The sequence below is a fragment of the Oncorhynchus masou genome, chromosome 18 (assembly GCF_036934945.1).
Source record: "Oncorhynchus masou masou isolate Uvic2021 chromosome 18, UVic_Omas_1.1, whole genome shotgun sequence".
In the NCBI taxonomy this organism is placed as follows: domain Eukaryota; kingdom Metazoa; phylum Chordata; class Actinopteri; order Salmoniformes; family Salmonidae; genus Oncorhynchus; species Oncorhynchus masou.
In genome coordinates this window covers 27,930,862-27,953,393 of record NC_088229.1, presented here as the reverse complement: position 1 = coordinate 27,953,393, position 22,532 = coordinate 27,930,862, and the positions used below count along the sequence as shown (strand labels likewise).

At 43.1% G+C, this 22,532-nt stretch overlaps 1 pseudogene; it reads left to right on the top strand.

Moving 5' to 3' along the window:
* Positions 1-20,959: 20,959 nt before the first annotated feature.
* Positions 20,960-22,400, top strand: LOC135559335 (heat shock protein beta-7-like; annotated as a pseudogene).
* The last annotated feature ends 132 nt before the right edge of the window (positions 22,401-22,532 follow it).

The window sequence follows — 22,532 nt, the reverse complement described above, 5'->3', positions numbered from 1 at the left end:
CTTAAAAGAGCGCAGTTGTGATTTTAGCAAATGTTAGAAACTCAGGTCTTAATGGACAGTTTTGAATGATGAATATTCATAATTTAGAAACAACTTCTGGCACTTTTTATTACAACTAAATAGTTCATCTTTAACTCAAACATTGACTAAATTGAAATAAATAGCTTATTTACAAGAAATCCCATTTTCTCCAGAGCTTTCACTTCCAAATCTGAAAGTGGGTCAAATCCATCAATGCAATTGTTGGTCGTTAACTCTGCAAATTAGTCCGCAGTCTGATCAAGCAAATTCCAATGTCATTCTCCACTGATTGCTCTTGTAATCAGGTTCATAGGTATAATTGATTATCATTCGTGATCTATTTTTCTCCAAGGAAAGTAACAATGCCATTACACAAACAATTACAAACCTTGCCAATACCTGTGAAACATTCAGAATCTATGCTCTAATGAAGTTATTATCACCAACAAAGTCTCTAAAAACAGTACACTGTCTCATAATGGTCTCATAACATGAGTCCCTTGTTTACAGTATAATCAGAAGGCGTAGAACCACCTCTTTGTGGTAGTTTTTATAGTATTGTGAAGTGTTGGAACAAGCTCCGCATCAGACACCAAATGAAACAAAAAGCCTGCTATAAACATCAGTATTCTACAAAGACATTCTATTGAATCTTTCACATGGTGCTACTCTGCAGATGTCTGTTTATCTGACTTTCCTGAGTTAAAACGACAGTCTCCTAGATTACTGATTTAATTTGTGTTCTTGCCGTCAAACATGTCAACATGCTGGAGACAGAGGAGAGGAAAGTAGAGAGTCAATACAAGCCTCAGTAATAACACTGACAATAGAAAGTTGTTGATTTAGACCCTGGATTTGAGAATAGCTGTTTATCTACACTCCCTAGAAAGAGGTTTACAGAAGGGGGGGGTCAAGACAGGTTATGGGAGAGAGGGGAGGGGACATGAGGCGAGTTTAGGGCCAAGCTAGTTCACTCCAGGGAAGGCAATGATTGACACTTCTGGGAATACTCCAGAAGACACATTTTCCCAGCGTATGTTTCATGCAGAAACCTTGACATAACGTTTGGGGGCGTGTGTACATGTGATTGTGGGTGGTTATTTCATTTTAATTATGGAAATGCTGCACTTGTATCTGAACACCAATAGAGGTCAGCCTCCTCCTACATACTCTTCTTTCTCTTACATTCAGATCATACATGCTCCCATACTCTGATTTCAACTTAGCCATATCAATTAAATTCAAAGTGCTTTATTGGCATGGGAAACATAGATAATAAACCATCAGAAATTAACTGTGAACATTACACTCACAAGTTTCAAAACAGACATTTCAAATGTTATTATTGGCTATGTATTGTCTTGTAACAATGTGCAAATAAACTCAGAAAAAAAAGAAACGTCCTCTCACTGTCAACTGCGTTTATTTTCAGCAAACTTAACATGTAAATATTTGTATGAACATAAGATTCAACAACTGAGACATAAACTGAACAAGTTCCACAGACATGTGACTAACAGAAAGAAATAGAATAATGTGTCCCTGAAGAAAGGGTGGTCCAAATCAAAAGTAACAGTCAGTATCTGGTGTGGCCACCAGGTGCATTAAGTACTGCTGTGCATCTCCTCCTCATGGACTGCACCAGATTTGCCAGTTCTTGCTGTGAGATTTTTACTCCACTCTTCCACCAAGGCACCTGCAAGTTCACTGACATTTTGTGGGGAATGGCCCTAGCCCTCACCCTCCGATCCAACAGGGCCCAGACGTGCTCAATGGGATTGAGATCCGGGCTCTTCGCTGGCCATGGCAGAACACTGGCATTCCTGTCTTGCAGGAAATAACGCACAGACTGAGCAGTATGGCTGGTGGCATTGTCATGCTGGAAGGTCATGTCAGGATGAGCCTGCAGGAAGGATGAGCCTGCATGAGGGAGGAGGATGTCTTCCCTGTAATGCACTGCGTTGAGATTGCCTACAACGACAACAAGCTCAGTCTGATGATGCTGTGACACATCGCCCCAGACCATGACGGACCCTCCACCTCCAAATCGATCCCGCTCCCGAGTACAGGCCTCGGTGTAACGCTCATTCCTTCGACGATAAATGCAAATGTGGGGCGGCAGGGTAGCCTAGTGGTTAGAGCATTGGACTAGTAACCGGAAGGTTGTGAGTTCAAACCCCTGAGCTGACAAGGTACAAATCTGTCGTTCTGCCCCTGAACAGGCAGTTAACCCACTGTTCCCAGGCCGTCATTGAAAATAAGAATGTGTTCTTAACTGACTTGCCTGGTTAAATAAAGGTAAATGAAAAATAAAAAATATAAAAATCTGACCATCACCCCTGGTGAGACAAAACCATGACTCGTCAGTGAAGAGCACTTTTTGCCAGTCATGTCTGATCCAGCGACGGTGGGTTTGTGCCCATAGGAGAAGTTGTTGCCGGTGATGTCTTGTGAGAACCTGCCTTACAACAGGCCTACAAGCCCTCAGTCCAGCCTCTCTCAGCCTATTGCGGAGAGTCTGATCACTGATGGATTGTGTGTAACTCGGGCAGTTGTTGTTGCCATCCTGTACCTGTCCCGCAGGTGTGATTGTTCTGATATACGGATCCTGTGCAGGTGTTGTTACATGTGGTCTGTCACTGTGAGGACAATCAGCTGTCCGTTCTGTCTTCCTGTAACGCTGTCTTAGGTGTCTCACAGTACTCACATTGCAATTTATTGCCCTGGCCACATCTGCAGTCCTCATGCCTCCTTGCAGCATGCTTAAAGCACATTCACGCAGATGAGCAGGGACCCTGGGCATCTTTCTTTTGGTGTTTTTCAGAGTCAGTAGAAAGGCCTCTTTAGTGTCCTAAGTTTTCATAAGTGTGACCTTAATTGCCTACTGTCTGTAAGCTGTTAGTGTCTTAACGACCGTTCCACAGGTGCATGTTCATTAATTGTTTATGTTTAATTGAACAAGCATGGGACACAGTGTTTAAACCCTTTACAAGAAGATCTGTGAAGTTATTTTGATTTTTACAAATTATCTTTGAAAGACAGGGTCCGGAAAAAGGGACATTTCCTTTTTTGCTGAGTTTAGTTGAAGGACAAAGGGGAAAATTAATAGACTGATATATATAGCTTGTATTTGTGCTTCACTGGTTGCCCTTTTCTTGTGGCAACAGGTCACAAATCTTGCTCCTGTGATGGCATAAATATGGGAATTTATCTTAATTTGATTTGGTTTCAAATTCTTTGTGGGTCTGTCTAATCTGACTGAAATATGTCTCTGTTAGGAAGTGCAGCTCAGTTTTCACCTCATTTTGTGGTCAGTGGGCAGTCTTCTCTCAGGAGCCAGGTCTGCCTACGGTGGACTCTCAATTACAAGGCTAAGCATTCCTTACTTTTAGGTCAGTCACAGTGGTCAGGTATTCTGCCACTGTCTGCTCTCTGTTTAGGGCCAAATACCATTCCAGTTTGCTTTGTTTTTTGGTTAGTTCTTTCCAATGTGTCAAGTAATTTCATTTTTGTTTTCTCATGATTTGGTAGGGTCTAATTGTGTTGCTGTCCTGGGACTCTTTGGGTCTGTTTGTGTTTGTGAAAAGAGCTCCAGGACCAACTTGCTGAAGGGACTCTTCTCTAGGTTCATTTCTCTGTCGGTGATGGCTTTGTTATGGAAGGTTTGACATTTGACTTAGAATTCTAGCAGGGTGAGGCCAGGTGCTGAAAACTGTTCTAGTGCCCTCGCCAATTCGCTGATATACTGTATATGTTGAAGAGAGTGGGGCTTAAGCGGCAGCCATGTCTCACCCCATCACCCTGAGGAAGGAAATCAGTGTACATGAATATTATGCTGTATGTTTTTTCCCCCAACACCTCTTTCCATCAATTTATATAGCAGATCCCAAATTGAGTCAAAAGATTTTTTGAAATCAACAAAGCATGAGAACACTTTGCTTTTGTTTTGTTTGTCAATTAGGGTGCGCAGAGTGAATATGTGGTCTGTCTTACGGCAATTTGGTAAAAAGCCAATTTGACATTTGCCCAGGATGTTGTTTTCACTGAGGAAATGTAGAAGTGTGCTGTTTATGATAATACAGAGGATTTTTACAAAGGTTGCTATTGACACAGATCCCACGATAGTTATTGGGGTCAAATGTGTCTCCACTTCTGTTGTTTGGTTCCACATATTGGGGAAGATGCCAGAGCTGAGGATGTTAAAGTATAGCCAATTAGAATTTGTGGTCCGAATATTTTATAATTTAATGTAAGATACTATCAACACCACAGGTCTTTTTAGATTGGAGGCTTTGTATTTTGTCCTGTAGTTTATTCAACGTAATTGGATAATCCAGTGGGTGAGTCTGAGTCTTTAATAGCTGAATCCAAGATTTGTAGGTGTTCATGCATATGTTTTTGATGTTTATTTGTTATAGGGCCAAAAATATTGGAGCTATTTGTTTCGTCTGTTTAGTGTGTTCCAAATCTCCTTCAAAGCGTCACTGCTTTAATCCTGCTACTTTAAAGGATATATTTTCAGGATCTTTTCAGTTAGCTGATCCTAGGATTGCAGGAGATTTTGAGTAATTACTCAATTCATCACAACTAATCTAATCCTCCATCTTCAAATACATGTCATCACACATTCACCTCCTTACCGGATTAGCACACAGCAAAACATAGAGTAAGGGATTGTCATGGGAACAGGATTTTCCCAATGATGAGGATTCGACTGTTTCAGGGGAGAGAGCTCCAGCATGGAGCTCTAGTTAAAACATTACTAGTGTTGGGGTCATTTTGATGCGTTGAGAGACAAAAGTAATGTCGACCGATACACACAAATGCTTGCTGTGTGCGCACACCTGAGTTGTGACAGTCCGAGTCGGCAAACCCAATGACACTACATTTCCATTCAGCAGCTTACACTGTATTGAAATGAATGTGTTTACAGACGGCTGCTATGTCATGTTCATAGGAGAGTGTTTAACTTAGCTAACTGTTGCCAGCCATCTTATCCCCAGAAAGTGTAGATCCTTAGCTAACTGTTGCCAGCCATCTTATCCCCAGAAAGTTTAGATCCCTAGAAAGTGTAGATTCGAGCGGTCGCATCTACACTTCGGTCCGCAGGTAGTATAACTTTTCATTACATTTTCATTACATTTTCATTACATTTCATTATAGTACAACGGTTTGATTTGTCTAATCTTAGCAATTTCTTCTTAGCTAGCTACATAGCCGTCTTTGTATCAAAGATAATTGCGTAATTATCGTATTTCGTCGTCCTAACGTAGTCTACACTGCTATCTGCCCAGCAGCTAGCTAACGAATACCAGCACTGTAGAAACTATTCACTCAACTGAACGACTCGATTAGTGTAGTGTTAGCTAGCTACATAGTTGTCTTTGCTGTCTTCGTATCCAAGATAATTGTGTAGTTTAGAGTGTGTAGACTTAGAGTGATTATCTTAATTTACCGAGGTTAGCTAGCCAGCTATTTGTCGTCCTTAACGTAGGAGATACTGCTAGCTAGCTAGCCAACAGCTAGCCAACGTCTACCGAATAGAACTTCAACAACCCAGTCAACATTCCGCCTCGATCCACAGGTAGTATCACATTTTCATTTCACTTCATTACAGTACAACGGTTTGATTTGTTTGATCGTAGCTAGCTAGCTACATAGCCGTCTTTGTATCCAAGACAATTGTGTAGTCTAGAGCGATTTTCTAGGTTAGCTAGCCAGCTATTGTCGTTCTTTTAACGTAACGTAACGTAATCAACACTGCTAGCTAGCCAGCTAGCCCCCGAATAGCAGCACTAAAGAAACTATTACACTCGACGGAACGACTTGATTAGTGTAGTGTCAACAACGCAGCCACTGCCAGCTAGCCTACAAAGTCAACAACGCAGCCACTACCAGCTAGCCTACTCCAGCAGTACTGTATCATTTCAATCATTTTAGTCAATAAGATTCTTGCTATGTAAGCTTAACTTTCTGAACATTTGAGACGTGTAGTCCACTTGTCATTCCAATCTCCTTTGCATTAGCGTAGCCTCTTCTGTAGCCTGTCAACTATGTGTCTATCTATCCCTGTTCTCTCCTCTCTGCACAGACCATACAAACGCTCCACACCGCGTGGCCGCGGCCACCCTAATCTGGTGGTCCCAGCGCGCACGACCCACGTGGAGTTCCAGGTCTCCGGTAGCCTCTGGAACTGCCGATCTGCGGCCAACAAGGCAGAGTTCATCTCAGCCTATGCCTCCCTCCAGTCCCTCGACTTCTTGGCACTGACGGAAACATGGATCACCACAGATAACACTGCTACTCCTACTGCTCTCTCTTCTTCCACCCTCGTGTTCTCGCACACCCCGAGAGCTTCTGGTCAGCGGGGTGGTGGCACCGGGATCCTCATCTCTCCCAAGTGGTCATTCTCTCTTTCTCCCCTTACCCATCTGTCTATCGCCTCCTTTGAATTCCATGCTGTCACAGTTACCAGCCCTTTCAAGCTTAACATCCTTATCATTTATCGCCCTCCAGGTTCCTCGGAGAGTTCATCAATGAGCTTGATGCCTTGATAAGCTCCTTTCCTGAGGACGGCTCACCTCTCACAGTCCTGGGCGACTTTAACCTCCCCACGTCTACCTTTGACTCATTCCTCTCTGCCTCCTTCTTTCCACTCCTCTCCTTTTTGACCTCACCCTCTCACCTTCCCCCCTACTCACAAGGCAGGCAATACGCTCGACCTCATCTTTACTAGATGCTGTTCTTCCACTAACCTCATTGCAACTCCCCTCCAAGTCTCCGACCACTACCTTGTATCCTTTTTCCCTCTCGCTCTCATCCAACACTTCCCACACTGCCCCTACTCGGATGGTATCGCGCCGTCCCAACCTTCGCTCTCTCTCCCCCGCTACTCTCTCCTCTTCCATCCTATCATCTCTTCCCTCTGCTCAAACCTTCTCCAACCTATCTCCTGATTCTGCCTCCTCAACCCTCCTCTCTTCCCTTTCTGCATCCTTTGACTCTCTATGTCCCCTATCCTCCAGGCCGGCTCGGTCCTCCCCTCCCGCTCCGTGGCTCGACGACTCATTGCGAGCTCGCAGAACAGGGCTCCGGGCAGCCGGCGGAAATGGAGGAAATTCGCCTCCCTGCGGACCTGGCATCCTTTCACTCCCTCCTCTCTACATTTTCCTCCTCTGTCTCTGCTGCTAAAGCCACTTTCTACCACTCTAAATTCCAAGCATCTGCCTCTAACCCTAGGAAGCTCTTTGCCACCTTCTCCTCCCTCCTGAATCCTCCTCCCCCTCCTCCCTCTCTGCAGATGACTTTGTCAACCATTTTGAAAAGAAGGTCGACGACATCCGTACCTCGTTTGCTAAGTCAAACGACACTGCTGGTTCTGCTCACACTGCCCTACCCTGTGCTCTGACCTCTTTCTCCCCTCTCTCTCCAGATGAAATCTCGCTTCTTGTGACGGCCGGCCGCCCAACAACCTGCCCGCTTGACCCTATCCCCTCCTCTCTTCTCCAGACCATTTCCGGAGACCTTCTCCCTTACCTCACCTCGCTCATCAACTCATCCCTGACCGCTGGCTACGTCCCTTCCGTCTTCAAGAGAGCGAGAGTTGCACCCCTTCTGAAAAAACCTACACTCGATCCCTCCGATGTCAACAACTACAGACCAGTATCCCTTCTTTCTTTTCTCTCCAAAACTCTTGAACGTGCCGTCCTTGGCCAGCTCTCCCGCTATCTCTCTCAGAATGACCTTCTTGATCCAAATGAGTCAGGTTTCAAGACTAGTCATTCAACTGAGACTGCTCTTCTCTGTATCACGGAGGCGCTCCGCACTGCTAAAGCTAACTCTCTCTCCTCTGCTCTCATCCTTCTAGACCTATCGGCTGCCTTCGATACTGTGAACCATCAGATCCTCCTCTCCACCCTCTCCGAGTTGGGCATCTCCGGCGCGGCCCACGCTTGGATTGCGTCCTACCTGACAGGTCGCTCCTACCAGGTGGCGTGGCGAGAATCTGTCTCCTCGCCACGCGCTCTCACCACTGGTGTCCCCCAGGGCTCTGTTCTAGGCCCTCTCCTATTCTCGCTATACACCAAGTCACTTGGCTCTGTCATAACCTCACATGGTCTCTCCTATCATTGCTATGCAGACGACACACAATTAATCTTCTCCTTTCCCCCTTCTGATGACCAGGTGGCGAATCGCATCTCTGCATGTCTGGCAGACATATCAGTGTGGATGACGGATCACCACCTCAAGCTGAACCTCGGCAAGACGGAACTGCTCTTCCTCCCGGGGAAGGACTGCCCGTTCCATGATCTCGCCATCACGGTTGACAACTCCATTGTGTCCTCCTCCCAGAGCACTAAGAACCTTGGCGTGATCCTGGACAACACCCTGTCGTTCTCAACTAACATCAAGGCGGTGGCCCGTTCCTGTAGGTTCATGCTCTACAACATCCGCAGAGTACGACCCTGCCTCACACAGGAAGCGGCGCAGGTCCTAATCCAGGCACTTGTCATCTCCCGTCTGGATTACTGCAACTCGCTGTTGGCTGGGCTCCCTGCCTGTGCCATTAAACCCCTACAACTCATCCAGAACGCCGCAGCCCGTCTGGTGTTCAACCTTCAAAAGTTCTCTCACGTCACCCCGCTCCTCCGCTCTCTCCACTGGCTTCCAGTTGAAGCTCGCATCCGCTACAAGACCATGGTGCTTGCCTACGGAGCTGTGAGGGGAACGGCACCGCAGTACCTCCAGGCTCTGATCAGGCCCTACACCCAAACAAGGGCACTGCGTTCATCCACCTCTGGCCTGCTCGCCTCCCTACCACTGAGGAAGTACAGTTCCCGCTCAGCCCAGTCAAAACTGTTCGCTGCTCTGGCCCCCAATGGTGGAACAAACTCCCTCACGACGCCAGGACAGCGGAGTCAATCACCACCTTCCGGAGACACCTGAAACCCCACCTCTTTAAGAAATACCTAGGATAGGATAAAGTAACCTTCTCACCCCCCTTAAATGATTTAGATGCACTATTGTAAAGTGGCTGTTCCACTGGATGTCATAAGGTGAATTCACCAATTTGTAAGTCGCTCTGGATAAGAGCGTCTGCCAAATGACTTAAATGTAAATGTAAAGTAATGTATACATAATGTATGGCATGTGCGTCATGTTGGTCTTGTGCTAATTTTGCTCACTACATTTTACAGCTATGCAATATTTAGAGGCAGACTTGTCAGGATCTACAAGATTAGCCTTGTTTAGAGACACCATTTAACTAAAGACTCATCTGGCAGTCAAAGCTACTGTCATGGTTGGATGTGTATGATAGCCAGTGGTGGAAAAAGTACTCAATTGTCATACTTGAGGAAAAGTAAAGATACATTAATAGAAAAATTACTAAAGTGAAAGTCACCAAGTAAAATACTACTTGAGTAAAAGTATCTGGTTTTAAATGTACTTAGGTACAGTGGTGTAAAGTACTCAATCATACTTGAGTAAAAGTTACATTAAACTCTTTATATTAGGCAGTGGTGGATGTGCTTCAGTATCAAAAGTAAGAAATGTGAGAGCCATAAATCCAAAAAGCAAAACAGCCAGACCTACAGATGCAAGAACAGATTAAAAAAGTGGATTCTCAAATAGGCAACATTTCCAAATACATCTTACAGACAAAATATAATTATGCCTTAATAATGAAGGAATATAGCCAGTAAACATAAGCACTTAGCTTTAGAAAAAACATCCTATAATAGAACCCTATACATAAAAAATATATAATTTGAGCTCATCAAAAGTACATACCCCACTGTAGGAATATGACGACATCATCACAAATGGAACTCTATTAGAAATCAGTCTGTCAGGTCATGCCATTGTAACAAGGACACCTATAACTTGTGAATTTTAAACAAATTAACAAAACGCATAAGGCATCCGTGTCCTTGGGCTTGCTCGCATTAAGCTGTCATTACTTGAAGTTGAAGAATTTACGGTTCATCTTCAATAAAAGCTGGTTTTCAAAGTTTCTGGAGTCCAGCCTTGCTCTCCTGGGGCTGAAAACAAATCCTGCAATGCTGAACAGCCTTTCACAGGCAGCTGATGCAGGTAAATGTGTGTTTAACCTCAGGGATAGCTTATAGACTGCCGTGAGCAACGCAATATGATCAGCTGAACAGGTTAGGTATCCGTCCAGCTGTTTGGCGCTTTCTTGTGTTTGAGATGTATCCATGGCATCCTCATCTGATGAATTGGTGCCATCACCTAGCTGCAGAAAGAGTTCTTCCAGGTGGTCCTTGATGTAGTCCATTCCTGGAATACAAGGGAGATGACAATAGAAATCATGCAGTTGGGAGCCTACATTAATCCATCCCCCATCGATATAAACCAAGCAAGAAGGCGAAGGCGAGTTCAGCTGGATTGAACCTATGAACAACATGAAAAGTTGAAGTTTACGTACACCTTAGCCAAATATATTTAAACTTAAGTTCACAATTCCTGACATTTAATCATAGTAAAAATTCCCTGCTTTAGGTCAGTTGGGATCACCACTTTATTTTAAGAATGTGAAATGTCCGAATAATAGAGAGAATGATTTATTTCAGCTTTTATTTCTTTCATCACATTCCCAGTGGGTCAGAAGTTTACATACACTCAGTTAGTATTTGGTAGCATTGCCTTAAATTGTTTAACGTTTGTCAAACGTTTCATGTAGCCTTCCACAAGCTTCACAGAATAAGTTGGGTGAATTTTGGCCCATTCCTCCTGACAGAGCTGGTGTAACTGAGTAGAATTTGTAGGCCTCGTTGCTCACACACGCTTTTTCAGTTCTGCCCACAAATTATATAGGATTTAGGTCAGGGCTTTGTCCATTTGGAAGACCCATTTGCAACCAAGCTTTAACTTCCTGACTGAGGTCTTGAGATGTTGCTTCAATATATCCACATAATTTTCCTACCTCATGATGCCATCTATTTTGTGAAGTGCACCAGTCCCTCCTGCAGCAAAGCACCCCCACAACATGATGCTGCCACACCCATGCTTCACGGTTGGGATGGTGTTCGTCGGCTTGAAAGCCTCCCCCTTTTCCTCCAAACATAACAATGGTCATTATGGCCAAATAGTTCCATTTTTGTTTCATCAGACGAGAGGACATTTCTCCAAAAAGTACGATCTTTGTCCCCATGTGCAGTTGCAAACCATAGTCCGGCTTTTTAATGGAGGTTTTGGAGCAATGGCTTCTTCCTTGCTGAGCGTCCTTTCAGGTTATGACGATATAGGACTCATTTTACTGTGGATATAGACATTTTTGTACCAGTTTCCTCCAGCATCTTCACAAGGTCCTTTGCTGTTGTTCTGGCATTGATTTGCACTTTTCGCACCAAAGTATGTTCATCTCTTGGGGACAGAATCCTTCCTGAGCGGAATGGTGGCTGTGTGGTCCCATGGTGTTTATACTTACGTACTATTGTTTGTACAGGTGAACGTGGTACCTTTGGAAATTGCATCCAAGGATGAACCAGACTTGTGCAGGTCTACAATTTTTTCTGAGGTCTTGGCTGATTTCTTTTGATTTTCACACGATGTCAAGCAAAGAGGCACTGAGTCTGAACGTAGGCCTTGAAATACATCCAAATTATGTCAATTAGCCTATCAGAAGCTTCTAAAGCTATGACATAATTTTCTGGAATTTTCCATGTTATTTTAAAGGCACAGTCAACTTAGTGTATGTAAACTTCTGACACACTGGAATTGTGATGCAGTGAATGAAATAATCTGTCTGTAAACAATTGTTGGAAAAATGTCTTGTGTTGTGCACAAAGTAGATGTCCTAACTGACTTGCCAAAACTATAGTTTGTTAATATCACGCCCTGGTCTTAGTATTTTGTGTATTCTTTCTTTATTTGGTCAGGCCAGGGTGTGACATGGGTTTTGGTATGTGGTGTGTTTTGTCTTGGGGTTTTTCGTAGGTCTTGCGATTGTGGCTTAGTGGGGTTTTCTAGCATAGTCTATGGCTGTCTGAAGTGGTTCACAATCAGAGGCAGGTGTTTATCGTTGTCTCTGATTGGGAATCATATTTAGGCAGCCATATTCTTTGAGCGTTTCGTGGGTGATTGTTCCTGTTCCTGTGTTAGTTTGCACCAGTATAGGCTGTTTCAGTTTGTGTGTTATGTTTGTTGTTTTTTGTATTGATTCGTGTTCCTTGTTTCATTAAAACATTAATCTAAATAGCCACGCCGCATTTTGGTCCGACTCTCCTTCACATAAAGAAAGCCGTTACAGTTAACAAGACATTTGTGGAGTGTTTGAAAAACAAGTTTTAATAACTCCAACCTAAGTGTCCGTAAACTTCCGACTTCAACTGTATATAATAATACTGTGTTTCCTAACCCTATACAAAGGGGACCACTAATCATTTCACCTGATTTAACAACAGTAATCAATGGCTGGTTGACTAAATGGATCAATGATAGTGTATGGCTACAACATGTGAAACAGTTGCTAGTCCCCAAGCAAACGGTCAGGAAACACTGAAACAGATTTAGACAACATTCAAGACCTTCAATTATGACAAAATAATGCATAATCCTTACTTACACTGGAATCTCAGTATGTGCAGAAAACTCTGATGGCCACCTCTCCTTTGCTTCCACTGTCTCGTTGTTTTAATCTTCTCCAAAAACTTGGCAAGCTTTGAAGAAATTAGAGCCGTTGTCTGTTGTTCTCACAATCTTAACCCGGATTTCAAACTCAGAATGGATGTCATTAAGGTCGCCTGTCAACACATCAAAGGTGTGCGATCCTCTCAACCGTTGAAATGGATGCTGGGCATCTGTTTCAGGGTCTATCCAGTGAGCAGGAACACCAGTGAAGTTCTGTCTTCTTGCAGATCAGCAGTCAGTGGTGGTGGCGATGTGGTCAACTCCTCTCATGGCCTCGGTCAACTTCTTATTTTCTTTGGAGGCTTCATCATCCTGGAGCACAGTGTGGGCCTTGATAAGTTCTTTGAGTTAGGCTGCAGATCCTGGACAAACTATCTGAATGGTTCTTGTTCTACAACAGTAAATGTTTGCAGCCCTTGGACCACATACTTCACCACAGCTTGGTCCATGGATTTTTGAGACACTGTCTTCAGTAATGTGCTCTGCATGATAGTGGAGGGAGTCAGGGGCATGTTTTCTCTTCAGTGTGTTTGCCGCCAGTTCTCCATACTTCTTAAGATGGTGTACATGCTCTCTCTGAAATAAGAAAAGTAAAAGAGAAAGACATTTACTAGCTAGCTAGCTTGACCAGAGAAAAGGTACTGTACCTGATTGTGATAGAGCCCATTTGCCTGTATGGATGGATTTGCAAATATTTGATCCAGCTGGGAGAAATGTGTGTGTGTGTGTGTGTGTGTGTGTGTGTGTGTGTGTGTGTGTGTGTGTGTGTGTGTGTGTGTGTGTGTGTGTGCGTGTGCGTGTGTGTGTTGTGCATGTGCCTGTGCCTGTTCCTGTTTCCACCACCGTCTCATCTGATTACCCGGACCCCAGAGGAGACATGCCCAGATTGATTAATCTGTAGATGTTGTTCACAAGCTCTTTTTTGTTTTCATTATGAATCGTTCATTTGAGACGAAAAAGGCTATATTGTAAGAATTCATGAAAATGTGTTTTTAGGTCTTAATTTAAGGTTAGCAGTGTGGTAAAGGTTAGGTTTAAAATCAGATTTTCTGACTGTGTGGCTGTACCAGCTAATGACCACTCTGCAGAGCTGGTGAAAAGCCAGTCAGTCTCTGGAAGATTGCTAATGTAATTTAACTCACCCTGTGTGTATGTCATATCACTCTCTCTGCATGCATGTACACATGCAAGCACACATACTCTCGCTCACTCTCTGCTTCTCTAGTCTCTCTTCATTTTGTTCTAAACTCCAGTCTCACTTTACCTTTCCACCTGTTTCTAAATGCTTCACCACTCGAGTCTCTCTCTCTCACATGTAAATTAATAATTGTGGCTGTGTTCAGGCTTTCTGAACTTTTCCAGTAAGAGCCCCCTTTAAAAAGCGGGGGGAGGGGGGGGATTTGGTCATTAAGATGTGCAGTGGCCATAACTGAAGCTAAATGAGAGTTGACTTCGAGGTGGGGCGTTTAATGTGGGTGTCTTTTTTTTGTGTGTGTGTTTGTACATTGCAAGAATTTGTACATTCACTCTGGCAAAACAGTACACAGTTAGTCACTCACCATTCTAGATAACTTGCCAACTACTTTCGCCAATTAACTTCAGCTGGCTCGTGTGCAACCGTGGCAAAATTGGTTTGACATAGACTAGCCAATCTCTAGGGCTACTTAGGGAACATCAATAATTTACACAATGTAAATGGGACAACATTATTCAATCTTTTAGTTTGTCTTTTTCAATATTTGTACATGAATTTCCAAAATGTGTAGTTTGAGGTTTTTAAGACATTGACATTTGGAGCTATTGGCATTTTTAAATATTGTTTGATTTACTGCTGGTCCCTAAATTGCCCGATAGGGATATATCAAATGTCAAAACAAATTGACCATGGGCATTATGATCAGGTCATATGTAGCTGCGCTCCAAATTGATGATTAATTGGGTGCTGCGAGCTGTGTGCAGGATTGAAATAAACCCTACCCATTTTTTTCCTATCATCTGACTGACTTTATGACAAATTATCCTATTTACACTTTGTAGTAAATTTTTACACTAGAATAAAAGTTTCTGACTCATATCAATGCCACATCGGTTGTTTTCAAAACGAGAAGCTGCTTTTCAGGGGCAATTGTTTTTTAAAACTATAGGGAGGCTATATACCCATTGTCTTATTCCACATTTTTACAATCTGAATTCAAAATTGAATCAATATGTATTTTTCTCACCTATCTACACACAACATCCCATAATGACAAAGTGAACAAAATGTTTTTAGATTTTTCTGGCAAATCTATTGAAAATTAAATTCATATCTCATTTACATAAGTATTCCCACCCCTGACTCATTATTTTGTAGAAGCACAGCTGTGAGTCTTTCTTGGTAAGTCTCTAAAAGCTTTGCACATCATTTTTTTTCAAGATCTGCCAGTTGGTTGTTGATCATTGCCATGTTCAAGTCTTGCCATAAATTGTCTTGAAAGTCTAAGTCAAAACTGTAACTACGCCACTCAGGAACATTAAATGTTGTCTTTGTAAGTAACTCCAGTGTATTTTTTGCCTTGTGTTTTAGGTTATTGTCCTGCTGAAAGTTTGTCTTCCACTGTCTGTTGGAAAGCAGACTGAATCAGGTTTTCTTCTAGGATTTTGCCTGGGCTTAGCTCTATTCCATTTCTTTTTATCCTAAAAAACTCCCTAGTCCTTGCCAATGACAAGTATACCCATAACATGAAGCAGCCACCTCCGTGCTTGAAAATATGAAGAGTGGTACTCGGTGATGTGTTGTGTTGTATTTGCCCCAAACATAACGCTTTGTACCGAAGACATAAAGATTATTTATTTGCTATGTTTTTTTCCCAGTTTTACTTTAGTGATTATTGCAGTACTTATTGCAAACAGGATGCATGATTTGGAATATTTAATTCTGTACAGGTTTCCTTATTTTCACTCTGTCATTTAGGTTAGTATTGTGGATTAACTACAATGTTGTTGATCCAACCTCAGTTCTTCTATCATGGTGAAATCTCTGAGCAGTTTCCTTCCTCTCCGGCAACCGAGTTAGGAAGGACGTCTGTATCTTTATAGTGACTGAGTCTATTGATACACCATCCAAAGTGTAATTAATAACTTCACCAGGCTCAAAGAGATATTCAATGTCTGCTTCTTTTTTTTACCCGCCTACCAATACCCGCCTACCCTTCTTTGTGAGGCATTGGAAAACCTCCCTGGTCTCTGGTTGAATCTATGTTTGAAATGCACTGCTCGACTGTGGAACCTTACAATTATCTGTATGTGTGGAGTACAGAGATGAGGTAGTCATTCAAAAATCATGTTAAAACACAATTATTGCACACAGAAAGTCCATGGAACTTAATATGCGACTTGATAAACACATTTTTACTCCTGAGCTTATTTAGGCTTGACTCCTGAGCTTATTTAGGGGGGAGAAATCACTGGATGATGTCTTTAAAGTTTAGTATTTGGTCCCATATTGCTTGCATGCAAAGACTACATCGAACTTGTGACTTTACAAACTTATTGGATGCATTTGTGGTTTGTTTTGGTTGTGTTTTAGATTATGTTTTGCCCAATAGAAACTGAATGGTGAACAATGTATTGTGCCATTTTGGAGTCACTTTTATTGAAAGGATATATAGAACATGTTACTGAACACTAAACCACTCATGTGGATGCTACCATGATTATGGATAATCGTGAATGAATTGTGAATAATGATGAGTAAGAAGGTTACAGAAGCACCAAAATCATATCCCCGAACAAATGCTAACCTCCCCTGTTATTGGTAATGGTGGGAGACATTCTTAATCATGGCATTAGACGGCATGGCATTGGACAACATGGGTCCCATTATGCCTGGCGAAAACCAAACACTGCCTTCCACAGTAAGAAGCTCATCCCAACGGTCAAGCATGGTGGTGGTAGTGTGATGGTTTTGAGATGCTTTGGTGCCTCAGGACCTGAACAACTTGCCTTATTAGAAGGAACCATGAATTCTGCTCAGGTCATCCGTCTAGTCATCCGTCTGTGGGCTGAAGCTGAAGCGCAGCTGGGTCATGCAGCAAGACAATGATCCAAAACAATGGCCTAGTCAAAGTCCAGACCTAATCCTAATTGAGATGTTGTGGCAGGACTTGAAACAAGCAGTTCATGCTTGAAAAAACACAAATGTCGCTGAGTTAAAGCAGTTCTACATGGAAGAGTGGGCCAAAATTCCTCCACAGCAACGTGAGAGACTGATCTACATGAAGCATTTGATTGGAGTCATTGCAACTAAAGGTGGCACAACCAGTTATTGAGTGTAAGGGGGCAATTACTTTTTCACACAAGGGCATTGGATGTTGCATAACTGTGTTTATGAAATACGTATGTACTTGTGTTATTTGTTCACTCAGATTCCCTAACAAAAAAAATACTAGATACACAAAGGGCTTTCTGTTCTAAATGGTAAAACAGCGATACATAAAAAAATATATATATCATAAGGTGACATTCTATACTATAGCCTCATAGGAAACAATTTTTTTTTATCTCAAATCCAAAATGCTGGAGTATAGAGCATATGTGGGAACTCCTTCAAAACTGTTGGAAAAGCATTCCAGGTGAAGCTGGTTGAGAGAATGCCAAGAGTGTGCAAAGCTGTCATCAAGGCAAATGGTGGCTATTTGAAGAATCTCAAATATAAAATATATTTTGATTTGTTTAACAATTTTTTGGTTACAACATGATTCCACATGTGTTATTTCATAGTTTTGATGTCTAAACTATTATTCTACAATATTGAAAATAGTAAAAAATAAAGAAAAACCCTTGAATGAGTAGGTGTGTCCAAACTTTTGACTGGTACAGTATCTCTCTCTCTCTCTCTCTCTCTCTCTCTCTCAATGCCTTAGAACAACACATGCTGGGAACACTCCCTCTTTCCCTACCAGTCTCTCTCCCCTGTCTATCTTCCTACCTGCCTCTCACTCTTCTATCAATCCCTCTTTCTCTGGCAACCTGCTCTCTGTTAGTTTCTCTTCCTAAATCTCCCCCTCATTGCATCTTTCTCCCTTTCTAGCACCAATCTTTCTCTGTTGCCCCCCACTCCCCTTTCCCTCTCTCGGTGAGCAAGTTCATTAGAAAGTGCATCTGCAATGTTATACCCACAGCAACGATTAAAACATTCCCAAACCAGAAACCGTGGATTGATGGCAGCATTCGCGGGAAACTGAAACCAGGGCAAGGTGACCGGAAACATGACCGAATACAAACAGTGTAGCTATTCCCTCCACAAGGCAATCAGGCAAGCTAAGCGTCAGTATAGAGACAAAGTAGAGTCGCAATTCAACGGCTCAGACACAACAGGTATGTGGCTGAAAACCAGCCCCGTCGCGGACCAGGATGTCTTGCTCCCAGACAGAATAAATAACTTCTTTGCTCGCTTTGAGGACAATACAGTGCCACTGACACGGCCAGCAACCAACACCTGCGGACTCTCCTTCACCGCAGCCAAAGTGAGTAAAATATTTAAACGTGTTAACCCTCGCAAGGCTGCAGGCCCAGACGGCATCCCCAGCCGCGTCCTCAGAGCATGTGCAGACCAGCTGGCTGGTGTGTTTATGGACATATTCAATCAATCCTTATCCCAGTCTGCTGTTCCCACATGCTTTAAGAGGGCCACCATTGTTCCTGTTCCCAAGAAAGCTAAGGTAACTGAGCTAAACGACTACTGCCCCATAACCACACTGCACACCTCCCTAACCCATCTGGACAAGAGGAATACCTATGTGAGAATGCTGTTCATCAACTACAGCTCAGCATTTAACACCATAGTACCCTCCAAACTCATCATCAAGCTCGAGACCCTGGGTCTCGACCCCGCCCTGGTACGGCAACTGCTCCGCCCACAACCGTAAGGCTCTCCAGAGGGTAGCGAGGTCTGCACAACGCATCACCAGGGGGCAAACCACCTGCCCTCCAGGACACCTACACCACCCGATGTCACAGGAAGGCCATAAAGATCACCAAGGACAACAACCACCCGAGCCACTGCATGTTCACCCCGCTATCATCCAGAAGGCGAGGTCAGTACAGGTGCATCAAAGCAGGGACCGAGAGACTGAAAATCAGATTCTATCTCAAGCCCATCAGACTGTTAAACAGCCACCACTAACATTGAGTGGCTGCTGCCAACATACTGACTCACTAGCCACTTTAAACAATGCCACTTAATATAATGTTTACATACCCTACATTACTAATCTCAGATGTATATGTATACACTGTACTCTATATCATCTACTGCAGCTTGCCATCTTTATGTAATACATGTATCACGAGCCACTTTAAACAATGCCACTTAATATAATGTTTACATACCCTACATTCCTCATCTCATATGTATACACTGTACTTGATACCATCTACTGCATCTTGCTTATGCCGTTCTGTACCATAACTCATTCATATATCTTTATGTACATATTCTTTATCCCTTTACACTTGTGTGTATAAGGTAGTAGTTGTGGAATTGTTAGGTTAGATTACTCGTTGGTTATTACTGCATTGTCAGAACTAGAAGCACAAGCATTTCGCTACACTCGCATTAACATCTGCTAACCATGTGTATGTGACAAATAAAATTTGATTTGATTTGCTCTCTCTCTCCCCATCCCTGTTTCTCTCTCATATCTTTCTCTCTCCCCTCTCTCTAACTCTCTTTCACTGCCTCATATCTCTCTCTCTCTCTCTCTCATCTCTCTAGAATAGAATCCCAAACAGACATGGCTCCTGACTGGTGCCACGGTCACTCTCTTGTGGGGAGGTGAGCCGTAAATCGGATAATTGGAATCACTTTTCCGTGACCTTAAAGGACAGAGCAAGAGGCCATACAGAGCTTCACTTTTATTGCTCTCGATTCATCATTTATTTTTGGCTTCTCCTTGTGAATTAAGGAGCCTTGAAGCTGAGAACACCAAGTCAATTGGTTAATTAATTGCAGACTGTTTGCAACACTGTCAGAGGACAATATGATTTATCAGGCAAAGCATCATTAACATTGAACAGCGGCTCAAAGAGACTCAAATCAAGAACATTCTCCATTGATGTCCTATATCCCATTTAGATATTAATAGCTACTGTGCCCTCCCAACCAATGTCAACTAATCTCCAGTGCAAAGGTCAGCCCTCCGCCAGCCCTCCGCCAGCCCTCCACCGACGGCTTTGTTTCCAGACGCATTCTTTCCAACTTCCCTCTTCTCACCATATCAGAAGTAAAGAAAACATCACCAGCTCCGGAGGTCTATGTCACTGGCCTTCTAGGCATCGCTGAACTGGATCATTTACCACCAACCCCGGACTGTCTCATCTCACACCTGGTTCCCATTCCCCCTGATTAGTATGTGCCCTCTGTTCCCCATTGTCCTTGTTCATTATTGATCCAATGTGACAACAGCAAGTCATTATTGTAAGATATGATATTGAAATGGGTAGATGAAAAGTGTAGCCTACATACTAAGTTACTAGTTACATAATTTAGATATGATTCTCTAAGCAGTATCGGTTAAAATTAGTTACCTCCAGTTTTGTAATTAGTTTAAATAAGTATCCTAATACCACATGTAACAATTGTTACCATGTCATATGTAAGTAAACACCAGGCAACAGATGTTTTATGGCTATGTTCCCTAAGAAATTAAAGAATATATGTTAAGTAACCACTGATCCACAAGATAATCAAATGTCATGACAAAAAAGGAAAACTGATGTGTACAGAGATTAAAAAAAACAGATAGGAAAGAATAGAGGATTATAGCTATTTCAGGTATCAAGTGTCTGGAATGCCAACTGTTGACTCAACCCCTCTTGCCTTCCTCTCCCCGGCTCCCCAGCTCTCCCTCTCTTAACCCCAAACTTTTCTCCCCAACCCCCCTCTCTCTCTCTCACACACACACACAGGAAGAATAAAGCATTTTGTCTCCACATATATAAGGTCCTGTGCGTGTGACTGATTGGATATGCTCGTGGACACACTTGACCGACACACTTATCCAAAAGACGGACGCAGACACACACACACATCTTCAAACAGTGGGAAGGAAAACATAGCATCTTACAAACCACCTGACAGGAGGGAATATTGTGCAACTGGATCTGCCCATCCTTCACTTTCCCTCGGATGTAAACTGAGTGGACTGGGCCAGGACTGAACCACTAAAAAGATCTCCTCCGTTTTGTTCTCTCTCCCTTTAAAAAGTGGATCTTTTTCCTACCTCTCATGCAGACTTAGCCATCAATGAGTGTGACCAACTCCTCTGCATACCGATCAGAGCGCAGTTCCCAGCAGACCTCTTCATCCAACAACCATACATGAAGAAGAGCAGGGGGCTCTTTGCAGAAGACGTTGGCTCTTTCATGCATCCTGAAACAGATGTTTTGGGATTTCCCAGTGCGTTGATTTGACATGAATTCCCAATTGTGGACCAGCATTATTATAATCTACTTATTCCATACCTACAGTATCAAATACTATTTCTGAGTGAATTTGTCTGTTGATTCATACTGTATGAGATGTTCATGTATGTTGGTTTGAACATACATGTACATTAAAACCAATCATTCTAAAAGACAGAGGTGTGTGTGTGTCTCTGTGTCTGTGCCACACATGTGTAATCGTGTGTGTAGATTGCCTGCTGAACTCTATAAGCCTCTGAGCTTGTGCTTGATCCAGCGGCTTCGCAACAGGACAACACAGCGCAAAGGGGAGGGAGGTTTGGATGTTGGGTAGTAGTAGTAGGGCAGAGCAGAGTATTTCAGTGCTGTGACTAGTATGCCCATGCCTCTGGGAAAAGGAGGAGGTTGCTGGTGATGGAGGCAGGACAGGGTAGGATGGGAGGGGCTAGGAGGTGTCCACCAGTCGGGAATATTGGACACAGCCAACGCTGGGATCTCACTCAAAGAGAATGGCTGGAATGATGTCTGGGAGGTGACGGGCTAGACTGTTGCATAGCAACCAGCATCCATACACAAACTGCGACACTGGGCGTCATGCAGCCAAACAGACAAATACCTGTATGTTAAGTAAGAATCACCCAGGCATCTCACACAGTGGAATGGTAATTTCCAATTTGGGGACACACTTCCAACATTGCTTTTTTTTAATCAACACAGACAGTAAACAGGCCCAGCAGGGTTCATAGACTAGACAAACCTTTGGAATGTGTATGAATGTATTATGCATATACATATATTTAAGGTGCATCTAAGGTTACGAGTTATCATCTTAGTTATTAAGTAAGGATAAGACTGATTGGGCTGCACTCCCCATCTATAGAAAGACAAATAGTGTATAGGTCAAGAAAGGCTAGGTTTCAGTTAACACCTGCTGAAACATCCAAATATCTTGCTTGTGTTTCCAGGTCGGACGTGGACAGCAGGGAAGATCAAACCAATGGGAGACAGCTACCAGTTCACAGTGGACGTCCAAGACTTCTCTCCAGAGGACGTCATCGTCACCACCTCCAACAACCAGATCGAAGTCGATGCAGAAAAGGTGGGAAAACCCCTTTTTAGTGACAACTGAATTCTCCATAATTTTGAGAATGCTATCTTAAAATATCGGTACAGTGATGAACACATTTACCCACAAGTGCCAGCTGCCTGAGGATGTGGACCCCACCTCTGTGACATCAACATTGAGATCAAGATCTAAGAAGACAGACTGGACTCTCTCATGACCTCTGCTCCCTCGCTGCCTGCAATTTGTAATGCTACAGTGTATACTGTTTTTCGCATTGCCTGCCTTTACTATTATACCTGTCCATTCTGGATGTCTTCCTCTTCTGCCATACCACCTCCTCCCATATAGC